At 36.7% G+C, this 20,069-nt stretch overlaps 1 non-coding gene across 2 annotated transcripts in view; it reads left to right on the top strand.

Annotated features, from left to right (window-relative positions):
• Positions 1-1,867: 1,867 nt before the first annotated feature.
• LOC118271273 (uncharacterized) overlaps positions 1,868-20,069 on the top strand; it is a 94,473-nt gene continuing 76,271 nt past the window's right edge. The window contains exons 1-2 of one of the 2 annotated variants that reach the window (XR_007705613.1): positions 1,868-2,241; positions 2,450-2,544. This is a non-coding gene — a transcript (uncharacterized LOC118271273). The remainder of the gene's footprint in view (positions 2,242-2,449; positions 2,545-20,069) is intronic. The other variant, XR_007705612.1, reaches the window with a different exon arrangement.

Here is a 20,069-nt window from a genome sequence, read left to right as displayed (position 1 = left end):
TAACAAACTCCTGTGGTGATGCAACTATCAGGAAATCAGGATGACCAATCGAAGGTGATCGTCTGCTCGTTTGCTTATCTCATAAATAAACTAGGCCTACAGCAATACTTCAAAATGAACCATAATAAACAGATTTATTTATTTCGTAAATGAATCGAAGATCGTAAATCAAGTCAAAGTCCATCTCATTTCACTCAGTCAAGATTTCATTCATTCACTCATTCATTCATTCGGACCGAATGTAAAGTATTTTGCTCAATGAATACATTTGCTTCCTCGGTCTTTATAGGAACCTCTATTTCTGAGTTATTCGAGTATTTGAGTTCAAAACGAACTAATCAAAGTTCTACAACGTTATGAATGTACGAGTTCTTACCGATTTTGATTGGCTCGTAATAATTTTTTGACCTTTTTTAACATGTCTTTATTATGCAAATGTGTGCGTGTGTGTTTGTGTGTGTATGTACTTTATACATCCCGATCTGTAAATCGAACCTGAGACCCCCGTTCGGTATTTGCACTCGACTAAGCTAAACCAGATAGACAACCCAAATGTACACAGAGCTACATTAATTTAATAAAAAAAAAGGTAATACCTATTCACATAATAATCTCCGACCCGATTATCGGATAAAATCTTTTTGTGGGGTAATCGATAAATCGATTCTATTGTTTCGTAATCGATTGAAAACGCTGAGTAATGGTGCTGTAAGCGAATGGAGATTTATGATTTTTAATTTATTTCTTACATGGTTCTAATTTTGTATTGACGCTGTATGTATTTGGAATTTTAAATTGAAATATGGACTAGGTACAAGGTACACCCCTTATCACATGGTATTCGTGTCATAATAAGTCGTGAAAACTGATTATTATACTGAAAAGTCTGAAAACGTAACACATTAAAATATAGATGGAGACTATAGTTAAACATTTATTAATTTTAATTTTATTATTTTTCATATAGATATTTCTTTAAAATTACATTTTTAAATACCACTAATAAAATAATATTTAAAAATACATAGAACAATAGGAGTCGACCGGTAGCGAGAGCATTATCCAAACTACCGATGGTTAAGGCCCCAGAGACAGAAATCCGCCCCTAAGGCTACCCACTGACCAAACCTCCTCACAATACGTACCGTTTCGAGGAGCACTGCCTTCTGCATCAGGCCCTTGATCCATCCGCCTAAGGCCAGCCTAAGGTTAAGAGGCTTAAGAGGCTGGATCTGTATTTTATTTATTTTGATACCTATTTAATAATTGGCTTTTTGTCACATCACTTACTTCGTAGTCAAATTGAATAACTATCTACTAGTTTTACAGGTGAAAAATAAAATAAAAAAATATTAAATGTCACTAGTAAGTCTCAGACAGAGGTCACTAAGATGTAGGTAGAAAGTAGCTACTTATCAATAATTGTTTATCTACATTTATGAATAAATAAAACAATAAAATTAATATAAATAATATTGTGATTCGGTAAAAATTCAGATTAAAAAAATATATTTTTAACTCTTGAATTTAATAACACACCTAGTGACTTATACTTACATTAAAAATTAGTCCGTAGGTAAAATGGATAAGATAAAAAAACACGAAATTTTAATTCTAAATGCAATAAATTTAAAATGATCTAATCACTAATCGCCGAAACGGTGTTCCAGAGTAGGTAGGTAATATCTATATCCGGACAATACACTAATAATAACAATTAGATAAAAAGAATAATTTGAAAAAGGAATAAAAAACACGGCGCGTTATTGTGACGTGAATATTTTTATATTGACGCCTGTGGCAATGACCGCGGCTGATGCTCGGTTCACGGCCGTTTAAAAAAAGACGTTTATGTTTTAAAAACGATTTTATCCTTGTACGCTTGTAACTCGCCGAGCTGGATCTTCGTTGCGTTCATATTCGTATGATGAATGCACCATTTTTGTACACTGTACACCCCACACTCAAAAATAAATAAACGGCCGGAGCGACACGGGGCGCTGAGGGCGGCACCCCCACAGCGGCAGGCACGCACACACGCGCAACGCAGGGCGCTTGAGAGGGCGCTACCGTCGCTCAGTCTCGCGCCGGCCACCGCTGCGGTTGGATGTTTGTTACTCTGCGATGCGATCGGAAAAATAAACTAGTTTTGTTCCGGTACGACATATCTCCTTCTGTGCGCTGTTAAATTTTACGTGTTTGTGGACAATTTGTGAACGTGATTTTTATCTAACGTGAACGGTTGGTATCCCCTTTTGAAGTTGGGATTTTTTGTAGCTTGTCTTGTCTACACATGTTCATTGTTTACATCTGTAGTTATAGGCATGTGTTTAGTTTTTTTCTACTATCCCTCGTAATGTAAGGATTTTATTAATAAACGAGTAGTTCAACGCGTTGGATGAATCATAAAGCGGAGTACCCACATTGAATAAGTCGTTTCTATTTCCAGATAAACTGTTGGGATTGATTGGGAGCCGTTGACTTGTGTTGAAACAAAGGTTTACATTGTCGGAAGGTGAACGATCTTCATTCGACTCGCTACAGGTATGTTTGAACAAGAAATTCATTCATTGGTATACACTCACACGCCTACGGATCATAGATTTTTGAATTTCGAATAGTTACATCGAACACATGTTTTTAAAACGTTCAAAATTTGAAATTTTCGGTGACAGTTCTAAGTGATAAATTGTGTTTAAAGTTTGAAAAGGTTGAAACGTGAAATACTAGTACTTGTATAGATTAGACCGGCGTCCGCATGACTAATTACAATTTGAAATGCCTACAACGTATCTGTCGCACGGAAACGAAGCGTAATCCGTTTTTGTGTCATTGACCTCATTGTCTATGCTTAAGTAGGTAAGAAGCGATTTTTTTTGCGCAAATTGCGTATACCTTACGTAACATTTATCCGTGTACTCGTATGTAATTAAACTATTGTGTTGCATGTCAGTTCGGCACCGGAGCCGTGAGTTCTTTATATAATGTATAACCTTTTTGTATGACATTTGATACCGAAGCCTTTCAAATTGTCTGAATAAATCGGTTACTTGTTGCTCTTATTCGTTGGCAAAGCTGTTGGTTGTAGAGTGTAGTACTCTAGCATATTTTCGCCGGTATGTTTTCAAACAAACTAGTTGGTAGGTAGTTCATAGATCACAAATATCTTGCAGATGTACCTATAGGTTATTATTTGTTGATAATTTAGGGTGAACGGACTAGCAGTCGACCGTTCAAGGTCAAATCTCAAGCCTGATAATCCAATGTTTTTATCTACGTAAATGAATTATTGTATTGTTTTCATAACTAACTATAGTTGTAATTAAATTACTTATGTACGTTGACGAGTTATTTCCCTATAGTTACCTGTTATTTATATGTGTTCTAACAATACGTAACTACGTAAAATTTAACTTTATGATTAGTGTAACTACCGATCATGAGGTCGCGAGGGTCCTAAAACCGTCTTTAACAAAAACTATTTAAAATACTTCTCATCATCACAATAAGGTTTAATAATAGTTAATGTCACTCAAAACACATTCCTACCTACCTCTTTAAGAAAATAAATCCGTGATGTTATGTACTTATCTAATAGTTATATGTATGTATTGTATCATGGTTTTAAATCGTTAAAACAGATAGTTCATCGGCTTTATAGTAAGTATCGGCCCACGTATATCACCTACGCATTATTCACTGTTCATAGTATACTCTTTTATAATTCTTACGTGTATTATATTAAGGTCTAAAATTTATTATAATTAGTGCTGTGAGAGTAGAATACATCTTTTACCGCCACTAGGGAATGTAAAGCCTAAAAAAGCAGTACGGGACACTGCCTTTTTTTAAAGGGGGAATAATCATCCAATGACTTCTCCCGCCTTGGGCGAGGTGAGAGGGAGTGTCTAGCGGGTTACCGGAGCTCTGGCTCGAAAAGCAGGAGTAGGAACGGGGTGGGTTTTAGTCAGTAAGAGTCTGACACTCCCTCTCGCCTCGCCCAAGGCGGGAGAAGTCAATGGATGATTGTCGCTCCCTTCAAAAAAAGGCAATGCAATTCTCGCGATATTAAAGCTTGAGTGAGAAGTTGTATATATTTCAACAGTTGACTCACAGGTCGTCAACGATGAAGATTATGTATTATTATAATAATATTAGGTATTATTATTTCAATAATAGTTACGTTACTTTTACCTAACAGACTGCCCCAATAATCTCGTGGTTGCAACGATTGCTTCACGAGGTCCTTTGTTCGAGTCCTAGGTCAGTAAAGTAGGTAACTTAGCTGTAATTGTATTTGTGATTTCGGAAATCGGAAATTCGAATTTTGTTGAATTGCCATTGTTAGCCGGCTCGTTGCTTGAGTGATTGATAGATTGACTGCTGAGCACGTAGCCTAATAGGTAGGTACTAAGTAGACTTACCTGGGTTAAGCAAAAAACTGTTTTGCTGCTTTACTTTAAAATTCTTTTCTATTTGTCACGTACATGGTAGGTACTAAAAATATATACCAAATTGTAAAAAACAACTAATTTCTGCTAGCGGCTTCGCCCATTTATTGGAATTCGTGAAATTTTCCCGGATTCCGTTGAAAAATAGTATTCTATGTGTTATTTCAAACCATAATCTAAAGTTATCACAAATTTCATCCCAATCCTTTCAGCCATTTTGACGTGATTAACAGTAATAAACATACACACAAAATCGCATTTATAATATTAGTAAGTAAAATAGGACTATTTACCTTTACATCAAACTAGCTACACTTTTGCTTACCCCTTCCTCAACACAGACATATGATTATATCATACATAACATATAAACCTAGGTAACTGAAATAACATCTAAATTCATGTACATAAAGTTCAATTTCAAACAAAATCTTGTGGTTACCGAACCGAGATGTTAATACGACTTCAATTTACGTCATTTGTTTGCATATAAATGTCATTGAACTTTAAGAAATAATATCGGATAGAGGGCAAGAAGATCTTTAGAAAAATGGTCCACTATCATGACTTGTAAACAGGATATTACCTGGGCATATTATTTATCACTACATAGTATAAAAGTCGCTTTTCGTTGTCTATCCCTATGTTTTTTTAATCTATACTAGTTAGCCTCTGACTGCGGCTTCACCCGTGTTGCCGTGGGGATATAAAACCTATATGTTATTTCAGAACATAATCTACCCCTGTTCCAAATTTCACCCTGATCCCTTCAGCCGTTTTGACGTAATTGAGTAACAAACATGCACACAAACACTTAAAATGCATAGTAAGAAAAAATACTCAACAGAATTTGATGCAGTTTTTGTCAATATTCTAGTTAGATATAAAATGACGTATTATGACATGTAACTGAGTATTACCGCCCACAGTGCAATGTGGAAACCTGATTCCCTTGACACAAAGGAAGCAGCTGATGCATGCTACTTTCATTATCATTTCATGAAAAAAATATCGATTTATATGTTAATTAATAAGATATGGGGTCTGATTTTATAATGAGCTTAATAAAATTGATAACAAGAAAGAAATAGGTAGGAAATAGCTATCGTTATAACAACTGCTGAACTGATGGACCTGATTCACAAAGAGGGCTTGCCATCTTGGCAGTCGACTTGGAGATCACTGACACACGTGTCCAGATGGCTTATAACTAGTCACTGTGAACTGTGTGGACGTCTCATAGATTTATAATATCTAATAATTAATGTAAGTTTAATATTTCCGTGAGACGTCCCCAGTAGACTGTTCTTCTTTTCAATTTAGTTGTAAATACGTAGAATATATTGTCGTGTTTACGTAATTATTAAAAAAAAGATATAATCAGTTGCGAGTTGAATAATACACAGATATTAGGTACGCTACCTAATTATTTTGTTGACCGCTTAACTAAGGCTGGTATTTGACAGAAATGGTCTTTAATAAAAACCTTTCTACAGAAATAAAAGTAGAAATAAATATTCGTTCCATATTCTCACATATGATACCAAAGAATCTTAACCTTGGCTTAACATTACAAGTGTCTGATCATTCTCGGAACACTACCGAATGCCACAGACTATAAAAAGATCCATAAAGTCAGATACGACACTTTGTTATTTATCACATCACGTCAACAGCCCGTGACAGTCCACTCGACTATAGATCTCTACATGAGCCCTCTCATTTGCCATTATCTCCATTAGTGTTTTTTTTTTAATGTTGCCCCACACTAGGGTTTTCTCCTGTTTCCTTTCAGTGATTAAGGTTACCGGAGGCCCAATTACCCCCTTCCCAATCTTCCTAAACCCGATTCTCCAACAAGCCTTAAATTCCTAACCCCCAAAAAGCCGGCAACGCACTTGTAACGCCTCTGGTGTCCATGGGCAGCGGCGATTGCTTACCATCTGGTGATAAGTCAGCTCGTTTACCGGCTTATACCAGAAAAAAAAAAGTTCTGGTTTGTCAGAAAGTGCTTTTGATCAGTCCATGTTAAAATGTCGCTTACTCGATCGGTACCCGCGGCAAGAGTAGGGACAGTAACAAATGTATTCAACTCCATTGTTATTCATAACTTCACTTAATGAAACGCAAACCTCTTTGCTCGCGTTGATTGATTGTCTTTGGTTCGTGTGAGGGGCGCTCCTTTATATCTAAAGTTGAACGTCCACAGTTCATAACTCAAATATCTTAACGCTATATTTGTCTGTTATGTTATATATAGGTACTTACATATTATTATGTAGGTGTATGTATGTTAGATACCGCACTTCGTAACTTTGTGTCTGTTGAGTATTTCTTAGAGATATTATTTGTAACTTTAAAGACATTTCTTTTTGAGGGGTAAAAATCATCCAACGACTTCCCTGCCTTGGACGAGGCGAAAGGGAGTGTCAGATTCTTACTGACTAAAACCACCTCGTTCCTACTCCTGCTTTTCGAGCCGGAGCCCCGGTAAACACGCTAGGTAGTCCGCAGCTCCGGAGCATGCATCAGCCCCAGCCCCACCTGTTGTGGTCTGATACTATTGGTCTCTACACAGTTATGCCATATTTAAGTAAGACAAAGTTAATGTGAGGTTATATGAACATCCTTTAAATCTAGTGTTATGTAGCCACGTGGTGCAACCAAGCAACAAAATGAAATAATACCTAAAATTAGACAAATATTTTATTCTAGTATCATCAACCGAAATGTATTATTAAACGAGAAATCTCAATGTCAACGCTCCACGAATAATGTCACGAAAACCGGTTTTTTAAATGAAAACTATTGTCGTAGGAATAAATTTTATGACGGTGACACATATGTTTTTCCCACCTCTATTCCTAGCGTTACTGACCTATCCCAACCATTCGAACCAATCACTCTCCTCCCCCCCCCCTCTTGACTTCTGTCTGTCTAGTAATATATTTTCCCTTTCAAATGACTATGTAGCCGTTAAACCGCAGACTCGGTACTTTAACAAAAGGGCTCGAACATGCAATTACAAACAATCATTCAATTAGCCAGTACGTTAGGGCGACTTCATTATTACTGTTGTCATGGCAACCGTTCCTTTTTTAATTCTCCCCGCCAATTGGACCAAATGACAGTTGTTATAAAAACGAATGAGTTTTTATTTCTGCTTTAATATGTTGAATTCGAAATACTAATGAGGTATAATAAAATATCAGACAAACTGTTCTAAAAGTTGGATCATTATGTTATATAACCAAACGCTTAGTGCACATTAGATTGTATTAGACCGAATTACACTTATGTAAGTAGGTATGTAGGTGAACAGATCACTAAATGTGATTATGAAAAAGTAAAAAATATTAAACCCAGACGCCAGACATCACGTTTCATTAGTTTTCTGACATCTTTTATCTTATATCCTTCATCAAATCTTCAAATGACATTTAAATCCACGTAATAATGTCGTTCGAACATCTCCATCCGAATGCTGATAGAAAGCAACAATCCACAAAATTGGTTACTTGAAAAAGCACTCAGTTCTCAACAATTTATTTCCTTTGCTCCCGAAAAAAATCCGATAAAAACAACGCGATCACTCCGGTTCAACCGGCTGGCAATTACGAACTAATCGCTTTTAACAGACATGGGAATCGACGTCATCAGTCACCGACGAAGCTCTTTTTCTAACACCTTCCCCTTTTTGATTTGTTAACTGCAACCAGACTAGGAAGACCTCCAACCTTCCGTCTAGTTACTTACCCTGCCGTCACATTATTATGTCACACGGGAGGAAGGGCGTGTCTCATTAATCTGGGTAGGCACAATTTCTCAGAGTTTTATAGTATAGTCATTGGCCGTGTTTTAACATCCCCTTTTTTTCTTTGTTCAAGAAGCGTAACGCCACGCAAGTTTGTTCTCAGGCCTGTGCCTCGTTCGTGCTGATTTAGTACTAACTCACTGAGTCATATGTAGCGAGTAAAATTAGTCATACGTCTCTTTGTTGGTTCCGTTTCTCTGTTGTAATGCCTATGTTTACTACAAAGTATCTGTTGATTAACGTACCAACTGCACTTTGAATGTTCACTTCCAAAATATTTCTTTCGTATATCCAACCAACATTAAGACTTACTAAATTGATAATAATGCTTCCAAGAACACACGATTTGCGATAACAAAGGCACGCAAAATATGATCGGCGAGTTCGTTTCTAAAATTAATTTGTTTCCTTAAATAAGTCTGCTTGAAAACGTGAATGAAATATTATGTTGTTCTTGAACTGTATTTTATCCAGAAAACGATGCCAATTTTTTAGCCGGCCAAGTGCGTAAACACTCCGTATGTACTATTTAAATTGAACGATATACTCCTGATCTGACGCGATGATCATTTTATGTACAAATTCCAGCCACGTACGCATTTCTTTCTAGAATCTTCCGAACAAAGATACAATCTTGTAAAGAGCGTTGACTCCGTTTGTGACCTCACGGAACAATTGTTTTTGGGCCTAGCGTGACGGATTTTGGTCGAGTCATATTGTCACGTCTTCATCATATAAATCACACGCTTTTATTCAAGCAACTAAAAAGTAAGAGAGGTACGTTTTAACTTTATCTTTGTGTCAGAGTAAATAGGGCTCGGCGTTGAGAAATATTTCTTAACTATCCAAACCACCTTCGTCGCTAACCTTGTTGATATAGCGCAGAACACTACGTTTCCTTGTAAATAGTTCCGCAAACATTTAGTTACCTTTCTCGGTATCTATAAGGCATATTGTAAGTCTCAGACGATTTGCAACCGCTCTACACTTTGTAGTTAATTCCGTTGTTAATGGACTATTCGAACCACCGGTTAATGTTGTTTGTGTGTGGTCGAAGTTTAGTGTAGCCATTAATTATATTGTTTCAAACATGGATCTAGTCGTACTGTTTAATGAATTGAATTCAGCCTCCGCAAAAGGTTATGTAACAATAAAAAACACTACAGAAATATGAAATCGGCCAATTGGCGCACCGAACTTAGTTCTTTTGTTAAAAGTTTTTCTCGTAATGAATACAATTTTACTCTGAAATTGCGTGCTTAATAGGATTCTTCTTGACCCATGAGTAATGAACAAAGTTGTGATAACGAGAAAAGAAAATACTTAAGTAACAGTCCATATTATCTCGCAGGTTTGGAAATAAATGTTTTGCCTCGGCAACATTACTATTCGGTGAGGTAGGTATAATCTAGAGGACATTACACTTCGTCAAGATTTTTTGTTAAACTAATTACTTCCATTGTTTTCCAAACTAAAGCGAATTTTTTGTTTGCCATTATCATAGATCTGATAGATTTACATCAAGTACAGACCATTTCCTGCCTAAAATTCCATTCCGCCTGACAGACCAACCGATTTATTCACAATAATGATTTCTTAAGTATACCTTACGAACTTCATGTGGCAACGACCACCCATTTTAAGTTATTTTACATATTATGAGTAACGCTTTTTTTGGAGGAACAAACGAACGTCTGAACTCTTTATCTTGATGCCTATGTCTACATAAGCGTGAGCGAGAAGCAACACCGGACTAGTGAAAACGCAGCGTAAGGTGAGGTACTGAACCAGCTCACACGCGGAGTTGATGACCGCGAGCGAAGGCCGTGCAATCGGTCAGACAACCAAATGTCACGGTCGTACGCAGCGGGCGACAGGAAAAACTGCGTCACAGACGAAAAAAACGTGACTCACTGACACGTAGTACCGGCAGAATTAGCATGTGCTGCCATCTTTGTTTCTTGTCATCGCGACTGTAACGACACTTGGTTTAGTCCAATCTCTTCAATTAGACGTATTCTCGAGTGGCGGATTTAGAATACGCACCGTAACGATAACCTTGCGAAGAGAATGGTAATGACATTGGCTCGAAGTCAACGCGGAAAACGGAAGACGGTTGTCGCCCAGTGGCACAAATCACATTCCCTGCGGGCATAAAATTTTAAAGATTTCAGCATCGAGTTTCACTAGCGCCGTAATTCAAAATTCACGCTTTATTTGTAGGCCGTATTGTGATATTTCGACTCGTAAACTGATATAATAACTTTGGATCGACGTTGCTTTACGACTGTCAAAATCGTATTTCTAATAATAAAATGTCTCAATTTAGAGAGGCCAATGTTTTATCGTGGATATAAAGAGGTGGTATTAAACGTTTTTTTATGTTTTTTTCGTGTATCGTTGTACGATGGGGTGTCTCGATTGTGTTGAGCTCTCGGAATTTTTTTTCGTGACCATGTTCGTATGTTTTACGTGGAAACACGAGCGTATAATAATAATAATTCACGTTATCTAACCGGGAGGCGCGTCCGACGTGTACGTCAAGAAGACGCGCGGCGCGACTATAATTTTTATGTGCATAATAAACTTTTTTCATTTTGTCCATGATGGTCGCCGCGTGTACGCATTGTGTGGCAGGATAACTTTAATAAACATTTTAAATGTATTCAATAATATCTCCTTACTGGTTGAACAGTAACATACTTTATTACTGTTTTAATCGTCTCGGGTGATTGTAAGTAAATTGTATTTAGTGGAATTATTGCTACGAATTTGTATGAAATGACGATCAGTATACATATGAACGTATCAGTTTGTACGTCCGTTGATAAGGACAGAACTACTGGCTGTACACCGATACAATGTTTATTTCATGTAGATATTTGACCCGACTTCCAACGAATCTAGTTTTATTCATATCGGCTTAAAAATATTTGTTTTTAAAGCCACACATTTGTGAGGTGTCAGCTGAAGCCACATTTGTTGTTTAGTGTCTATAATTCTTTGTCTTGCTGCATAGAAACGACGTATTATAATAGGGAAATCCTTTTAGGTGAGGTTTACATTGCCGGGTTGCCTCTTAAGGTAAAATTTTCCTAATAGCTGTATAAATTAATGGAATATAAATAGAAGTGTTTGTGAGTAATCTCATTACGTTATTCATACTTTGTATTGACATAGGATTTGATATTAATTACTACAAATACTTTTATATCGAGTATTGAGTAAATAAATGTAGAAAAATACGATTAGGTAGTTAGGGGCCTTACGAAAATCTGTTACTAAATCGATATAACTACGTATAAAATTACGAAACTTAACAAAGAAATATAAAATTCGCAGTAACGTAATATCTACCTATATGTAAATGTTTCGACAAAACCCGCTATCAAACGTTATCTATTTCCGAATTGATTTTTTAAACGAGTGATAAGGGAATGCAATTAGTTTTAAGTGTACACGTAGTTGCCATGTTACCTCAGCTAATTATTAGTTAGTAAGTATTACAAATATTACATTAAACAAGAACTAATCGGCTCGGTTCACTGAGCGACTGCGTGACCCCACTCGCGTGTTGCATACAATGATAAAATCGTGACCTTTCGTAAGATTTCCGCAAAAAAAAAACAATTATTGATTAAATACAGTCTTACTTCTATTTTTCTCTTTGTATCCTAATGTTTAAAAGGAAGACAAAGCAATTTGATTATTAGATATGATTGATTTATCTAATAAATATTCTGAAAGATGCATCTATAAATCCAATTTATCCTAAAACAAAAACAAAGCGGCATGTGATAGGGTGGAATAAACATGTGCGTGGGGCACATAGGGATCCAGGCTTAAATTTCTTAATTGGGTTTGGTATAATAGACCAAAAGAAGGTCGTTTATATGAAGAAATGTGTGAAAGTAGGAAACTGTTTAAAAAAAATTGAAATGGTGTCAAGACAATAGTGAACAAATTAAAATGAATATAATAGCTGACCATCATTCATCAAAAAATTTTGGTGAATTTTGGAAGGCAACGAACAAGTTGAATATTAGGCCTGGCATCCCTGTGAGTGTGGGAGGTGTGAGTGACAGTAAGAGCATAGCTGACTTATTTAGGGAACACTTTGGGGTGAGATCACCACTTGGTCCTTCAAAGATGATGCCAGATGCTGATCCTATCGTGACTGGTGACTTGTTTAACGTGTCTGTTAAACAAGTGTCAGGAATAATAAAAAAGATGACCCGGGGTAAGTCGCCTGTCATGATGGGCTCAGCATCGAACATTTAAAGTATGCTGGAGTCCATTTACCACACGTTTTAGCAATGTTTTACACATTATGTCTAAGTCATTCATACTTACCCGTTGACCTCATGCGGACTATTGTGGTACCAATTGTAAAAAATAAAACTGGTGACTTATCAGACCAAGGCAATTATAGACCTATATCGTTGGCAACAGTGGTGGCCAAGGTGCTGGATGCTGTGCTTGATTCAGAGCTGGAAAAACATCTCCATATACATGATGCTCAGTTCGGGTTTCGGCCTGGACTTTCTACTGAAAGCGCCATCTTAAGTGCTTAAGCACACTGTCCAGTACTACACACGGAGGGGTACACCTGTGTATGCATGTTTCCTCGACCTGTCAAAAGCATTTGACCTAGTGTCTTATGACCTGCTGTGGGAGAAGCTTAAGAAAACGGAAGTGCATGCGCAGGTGCAACGTCTCTTTCGCTATTGGTATGCTAACCAGACTAATAACGTTAGATGGGCAGGCAGCCTCTCTGACGTGTACAGGTTGGAGTGCGGAACGAGACAAGGTGGTTTGACGTCTCCCAAGCTCTTTAACCTGTTATAAATGAGCTGATGGTTGGGCTCAGCAGCGCGCGTTTGGCTGCTCGATCGACAATGTTTGTATAAATAATATCAGTTATGCTGACGACATGGTGCTGCTGAGCCCAGCTGTCAGTTTGAGGCAGCTCATAGGTATTTGTGAAAATTATGCTCAAAGACATGGTCTCTTGTACAACTGCATGAAGTGAGTATTTGGTTTTTAAGTCTTCGGGTAAATGCCCTGCTAGCGTGCCCAAAATTAAGCTAAATGGCATTGAACTTAAGCGAGTAAATCATTTTAAATACTTGGGACACTATGTTACCGAAGATCTTGATGACCAAATGGACATAGAAAGAGAACGCATCGCTGGCGGTCAAGAACAATATGCTGACTCGCAGGTTTGCTCGTTGCAGCGAGCATGTTAAGATCTCTTTTCAAGGCATACTGCCAAACCTTCTATACAAGTAGCCTGTGGGTTAGTTATACCAGAAATCGCTCGGTGCCCTGCGAGTTCAATATAATAATGGCTTCAGGATGTTGCTGGGGCTGCCCCGTTTCTGTAGTGCGTCTGGAATGTTTGCGGCGGCCCGCGTTGATGGTTTTCATGCCATCCTTCGCAAGAGGACCGCCTCCTTGTTGCGCAGAGTGCGGGGCAGCACTAATAGCATCCTGAAGGTAGTCGCTGACAAAGTCGACTCAGCAATGATGCAAGCTTTCATGCGGGTTCTAGTTGGACAGTATGAATTATAAAACTGGGCCTGCATATAAGCAACATAATTTAATCTGTTTTGTTTTGTTCCGGTTTTATATTTTTCCAGATGTTACTAACATAGTTTTTAAGATTTTGTAGTACTAACTAAATATGGACATCTATCCGAAATAAACGTTATATTATTATATATATTATTATTATTATTTTGGCGAAAACTGGTGAAATTGTATTAATTCAGTTTTTCCTCGTTTTATGATTATTTTTTCTTGGTAAATATTGATTGATCATTCATTTGGTACTTAACCCACAAAAAGATAATGCCAACAGTTACACTGTCCACGTAATTTAAATAATTATGACGTCACTTTTGAAATAAACTCAAAAAATCAATTAATTTAGCCTACCTAATTAAGTTGACATATTCCCAATGCAATCAATTTTGAAAAGTTGTCCGAACCATATCGAATATCCTTGATCGTTACCACGTGTCACAATCTCACTGGCGATCATTAGTTAAATGAAAAATGTAGTTCACGGATAAAGATTTAAAAAATACATGCTTCTTTGTAAATACTTATCTATATATTTTTGTAAATATTGCTATCATACACGCTGTGGCTGTCAGCATAGATTCCGCGTTTGTTATCTGTTTAGCTAACGATTGCATATCATATCCAAATTATTGGCACATTGATTCATACTTTACAACGTTTCCACAAGTCTACTTTAGGACGTAATGTAAACAAACCTACTTACGCTGGATACTGCTTAGTCAATCATACATTTTAAGGCCGAGAACAGCGTTTGTTATTTCATATGATACGTGTTGATATGCAATTTGTACATAGTACATGCACGCGAATGTAGTATCTATTTGAAGCGTTCTGTATCAGATTACCAGGTTATCATAAGAGAACAATTGTGATACTATTACAAAATTAGAACAATAAATGAATCTATCTGTTGTGGTTCGTTAAAAAAATGACTGTCGAGCGAAAAACTGATTAACGGAATGAAAAGTAAATAGAGGTTTCCCGAGAAAGCCGTTGCTGAAGATTAGGACGCGTTTCTTTGAAACACCGCTGAGTAAGAGGTGGCATTATGAAACATTTTTCTGAAATGTTATTAAGGGTTATTCTTGTCTGTGAAGCTTTGTTTCCGCAAAGAACCTCGTTAAGTCCTGTTGTTTCTCTACATAATTGTCCACGGTTTAATTTAGATTTCTTGCTTTGCGAGACTGCAGTAAGGTTTTCAACTTTTATAATAACACTATCAATCTGTTATGGCAAAGGTAGATTACTAGTTGCTTCAAATTGTGAAATAATACCTTCAAGGACAGCCAAAGCCTTCAAATACGTAGATATACCTTAAATGTAAGGTCATGATTACTCATTAAAAGCAAAAAAATGAGTCACATTTTTTTGTCGACGTCGTTTTTGGTTGCGTAAACCAGTTGTTATTAAGTTATTGTGTGTTTCATGCTAATACACGTAAGCCAAAAATCTATCTAATCTGATTGGAACGTGCAAAGGCTTTTTGGACGAAAAAAAATACAATTTCTGTGGATAAATTGAATGAGAGCCATGATTGCTCGCTCGGGAATCTCCCCAGCACTGATCTAAGATCGAAGAATTTCGGTACTTGCGAACAAATATGTATTGCGTGGTGTTTCGCAAAAAATGAGAACACAAACACGTGGATAACTTGTGTTACCTACTTCGGAAAAAAACGAAAGAAAAGAAGTATTGTTTGCTCTTTTGCCATTTTTGCCCTGAATGTTGCATGAATGCAGAGATAGATAAAAGATGAGACGAATGGAAATAGTTGACACGTTGCTTCGATGCACATGTTCTAATGTCTCATTTTAAAATGGCTCTGTAAGATGTCTACCAGTCGTTTTTAATACTAAATCTATTTCAATTGTTCTTATATCGACTTAACCCGGTAATACAGTGCAAATAATAGCTAAACTTCCTATATTGCTAATCTTATCGCAATTCACTTGACATTATTTCATCGTTATTAAACAAATCCTAGTAAATAGAAAATCAATTTCTCTCTAATATTTTTATAACAGAAAAAAATAGTCAGTTTCAAAATATCCCGATTACACAACGACCAGCAACACAGTGTTGTAACTGCATAAATAAAAAAAAAGTATCGTCAAGTGTTGACGCTGGCAACATATTAATGCACAATTTCACGGTCGGTCATCATGTGTCAATAATTCACACTTGAATTTCAAGTAAACAGGTAGATTGAAAACGGTCATTAAACCCGTGCGTCTTTACTATAACAAAGAGGCGCGGTTGGGGGCTACGTAGGTCATTCACACTATGTGTTTAGCTCGAATATTGTTTATGGAAACCCATCACACGTTACGCAATGGTAGTTTTGCTAAAATTACTCGCGGCCTTTTTCTTGCGTCAACCGTCAACGGCGTCAATCAACTAGAGTTGGACTTTGAAAGATTGTTCTTTATTCAAATTAATTCGCTTTTTTGTTCAAACTTTTTCTTTTTAATTAAACAGTTTATTGGCAAATAAGTTCTTAATACACTGTGACCTATTACGTAGACATTTGTTTCAATTTGACATTTCAAGGCCAATATTAAAAATGTACTGGTTATATAAACAAATATCTATTTTAATCCAGTGCGCAATTTAACGTCTTTACTTCTCTTGTATGACTTGAATGTTTTACTGTATTAAAAAGCTAAAGTAATCCATACTTTGTATGTTTGAAACGTATATGTGGAAGTGAAACAAAGAAAAACTTGGACTATTAGATATTCATAGGGTAAAGCCGGTGTCGTTACATCCCAATTTACAAGGGTGCGAGGGAGAGGTAGATATGTGCCATCTCTATCACTACCTGTTCCTTTTTTTATGAGGTCTACCTCTACCTGCGTAACATCCCTGTGGTCGGGGTAAGGTGAGTCATTGTCGGCAGTTCGTACAGTCAGGAACGCAAGTCTTAGGAATTTATTATGAAGCTCAACAGGTTGGCTACTTATTGTAAAGAATCGATGTTTTGTTGGTGTTTAATTTTCAAAGGGTTTTGGCTTTTATTCCTTCGGGGTTTGGATTTAGAATGGGGTTTGTTAAATCTATATTTATGCTAAGTCATATCTGTGTATTGTGTTCCTTTACGAAAGTGATGTTCTAGCGTTTTCGATTTCATAATTTTGTTTAGAGACTTCCAAGCTCTGTGAAACATTAATAAAAGTGTCTTAAATATAACCACGGACCTTCACAAGTAATCATGATACCATTTTCGTTTCCTGACCTTGGTTGAAGGTTACATTTCTGCGACAGACGTGACCGGCCACTTGTCACTCCATACTAATTTGAGTTATGTCAGTGACCTCAGCCCCCAAGAGAGAACTTTTCTTAATTCCAATTTTTTTCCTCAATTCCAAATTTGAATTTATTGGAGATCTCATTTAATGTCGAATCGGTTTTATTCGACGTTTCTAAGATTTTGACAGTAATAAACGCTGCCACATCAATTTGAGTTTAATTTAAGTGAAAGTAAGGTTCGTTTTGTAATTAAAAGGCTACTTAATATTTTATTAGCTTTTTGGAACGATTGGGTATGTTTTAAGTGGACGTTGGAGTAGTCTGGGAGGCTAGGCTAACTTTTACAGGCTATTTTATCACCGATATTCCTAAGGTTGCGTACGTAGGTAATTTTCGGAGCGCCTATTTTCTTTTATTAATGTTTATTTTTATAGATAACGTGCGTGATCTAAAACTGTTCTTATCTATCTTATCGCCGTACTAAGTCATTTAATGGTCACTTAACCCAGTCCTTAATAATTGTTTTTGGAATAAAATCGTTACTAAGGAAAAGTTCATATTAAAATGCGAAAGTTTGAGTTTGTGTGTTTGTTGCTCAATCACGTTAACAAGAGATTGAGATAGAATTTGGAACAGGGGCAGAGTATGGTCTGGAAAAAGAAAGGCTACTTTTTCCCACGGAAACTTGGGTAAAGCTGTGGGCATAAGCTAGTATTGTATATAGGTATATTTGCTTAAATAGGTTCTAAGTACCATTTTAAGTTCCAATACTTATGCTTGAAGTGCACATCTGTACTTTAATAAGGTAATGTCGAATGTGGGTGTTTTGACCTCACGCTATACGAACGGATAAGTTATGCGGTATCGGAACACGAAACCTTTTGCTAAAAAACTAAAAAACCCAGGTATTGAGTTGATTGACCTAAACGACTTGATACCTACCCCCTTATAAACCGATCAAGTGTATAATGACTGGTGTATTAACCACGTCGGTATTTTTCCTTGATTCTTTTGTTTATTTTCTTTTCATTAAACTGGTTTTACTTATTAAAATTTGTAGGTAATGCATTTCCTTGAATGAGATCCGCACTTTCACATTTCTACATCTGCCCTAACATCTTTTTTAAAAGGCTAATAGTCTGTAAGAATGCATATGTCTCTGTATCTAAAACTACTGAGCAGATTATGATGGAATTTACGGTACCTCATAACCTGGATTAACATTGAGTCCGTTAAGCAGATGAATCCTTTTATCGGGCTACCTGCTAAACGCCATTGTTAAAAACGTGGATGATCCTTCTAAGTATGCCATTATGCATGCATTTTATATCAAGCAAAAGCAAATTATATCTGACTGCCTCGTTGGTCAAGTGGTGGCAAGTGCGACTGCCATGTCGGTTCGAGTCCCGTGTCGGGCAAAGTATTGCTGGGCTCTTTTCGGTTTTTTGAAAATTTCACAGTAGTAGCATGGAGTCTGGAAATGTACCCGGTATGTGCCGCCGGTACCCGGCAGTAGACTCACCCCTTTTACATAGGACTTACAACATGATCATGAAAAGTGAATGTACATTGTATAGTGGCATTACTTACGTGCTGTAATGTGCACCTCTGCCTATCCCATAGGGGATAAAAGGCGCGAAAATATATAAAAAAATTAAAACAACAATTTAATAGCAACTAAAGCATTAAATATCTGTATACCTATATCCATAGCATATCATATAACAATTTTGGCCGTCGAAAATTAATTGAAATTAAACATTTTCGGTAACAAAGTGAAATGGATGAAGTTATCGCCGACAAGCACTCGGGCTAACAATACCAATGTATCAGTTCGGCGAACCATAATTTCGGCCATAACAAAAACATTTTGCCATAATTTAAATTAAATTGAACGTTTAACGTTATCTCCTGTGATATTATTTCAACATTATTATAATAATGTAATTGATCATTGATGCTTTGATATTGTGGTGGTGTGATTGCTCAGTTTGAGGTCTTTTTTCGAGGGGGAAATTGTCCGACAACTTCTCCCGCCGTGGGTGATGCGGAAGTGTCAGACTCTTGCTGGCTAAAACCCACCCTGTTCCTCCGAATGAGTCTCGGTTACCTGCTCTTTGAGGTTTGATGTCATCAGATCAGACAGTCTAACTGTCTGATTTTAATATGGAACTCATAAAAATAAGTTATCTTTGTATTGAGATCGAAAGACATTACAAATCCGTAGATTTTGTATTCACTACCTAATTTACTACAAAACAATAGAAAACTATCTCTATTCGCTTCACTATCTACCCTTTAAAACAAGTACAAATATAAAGGCAATGTTTATGTAATATAATACGTTATATCAAGGGAATTCGGGCTCGTTCCGGCCAATTTATTCGCTTAGCAGGTGCGCGGATACCAAGCTATACCCCAGGCCTGCCACTGCTCTAAATCAAACAGCGTGCTCTAATGGCCTTCTCAAAAGTATATATTTTAAAGTTCATATACTTAATAGTTGTTATATTTTGTTGGTGGATAGTTTGGGAACTATATGGTGTAAGTTTACACCTGCGTGTGAGATAGAGAGTTGGTTTAGTTGCTGTAGTGTAAGTTCAGCAGATATTTTTAGGACTTGTATTTTTAATTTCTTGTACCGCAATCGTGTTAACTACTTATACATGATGATTAGTGCGATTACCCTTTCACGTCTTACAAAGAATCCATTATTACAAATACACTAAACAACTTTCAATACTCACAACCATTTATATCTAATATCGATAAAATAAAAAACATGTGTTAGTTTTCCTTGGTTTTCCCTAATACCACATATTAGATAATAAACTAAAAATACGATAATTCCGATCAAAGAGGACTGAAACGTCGCGAGCAAACGGAAAGGGTAATAAAATGTGTAGGCGAGTAAACTTCGGCCGTTCAATTTATTTTAACTAACTAAAATAGCTGCAGTTTCCGTT

This window comes from Spodoptera frugiperda, chromosome 9 (genome assembly GCF_023101765.2).
Source record: "Spodoptera frugiperda isolate SF20-4 chromosome 9, AGI-APGP_CSIRO_Sfru_2.0, whole genome shotgun sequence".
Classification (NCBI taxonomy): domain Eukaryota; kingdom Metazoa; phylum Arthropoda; class Insecta; order Lepidoptera; family Noctuidae; genus Spodoptera; species Spodoptera frugiperda.
This window is presented reverse-complemented; position numbering and strand designations above follow the sequence as displayed.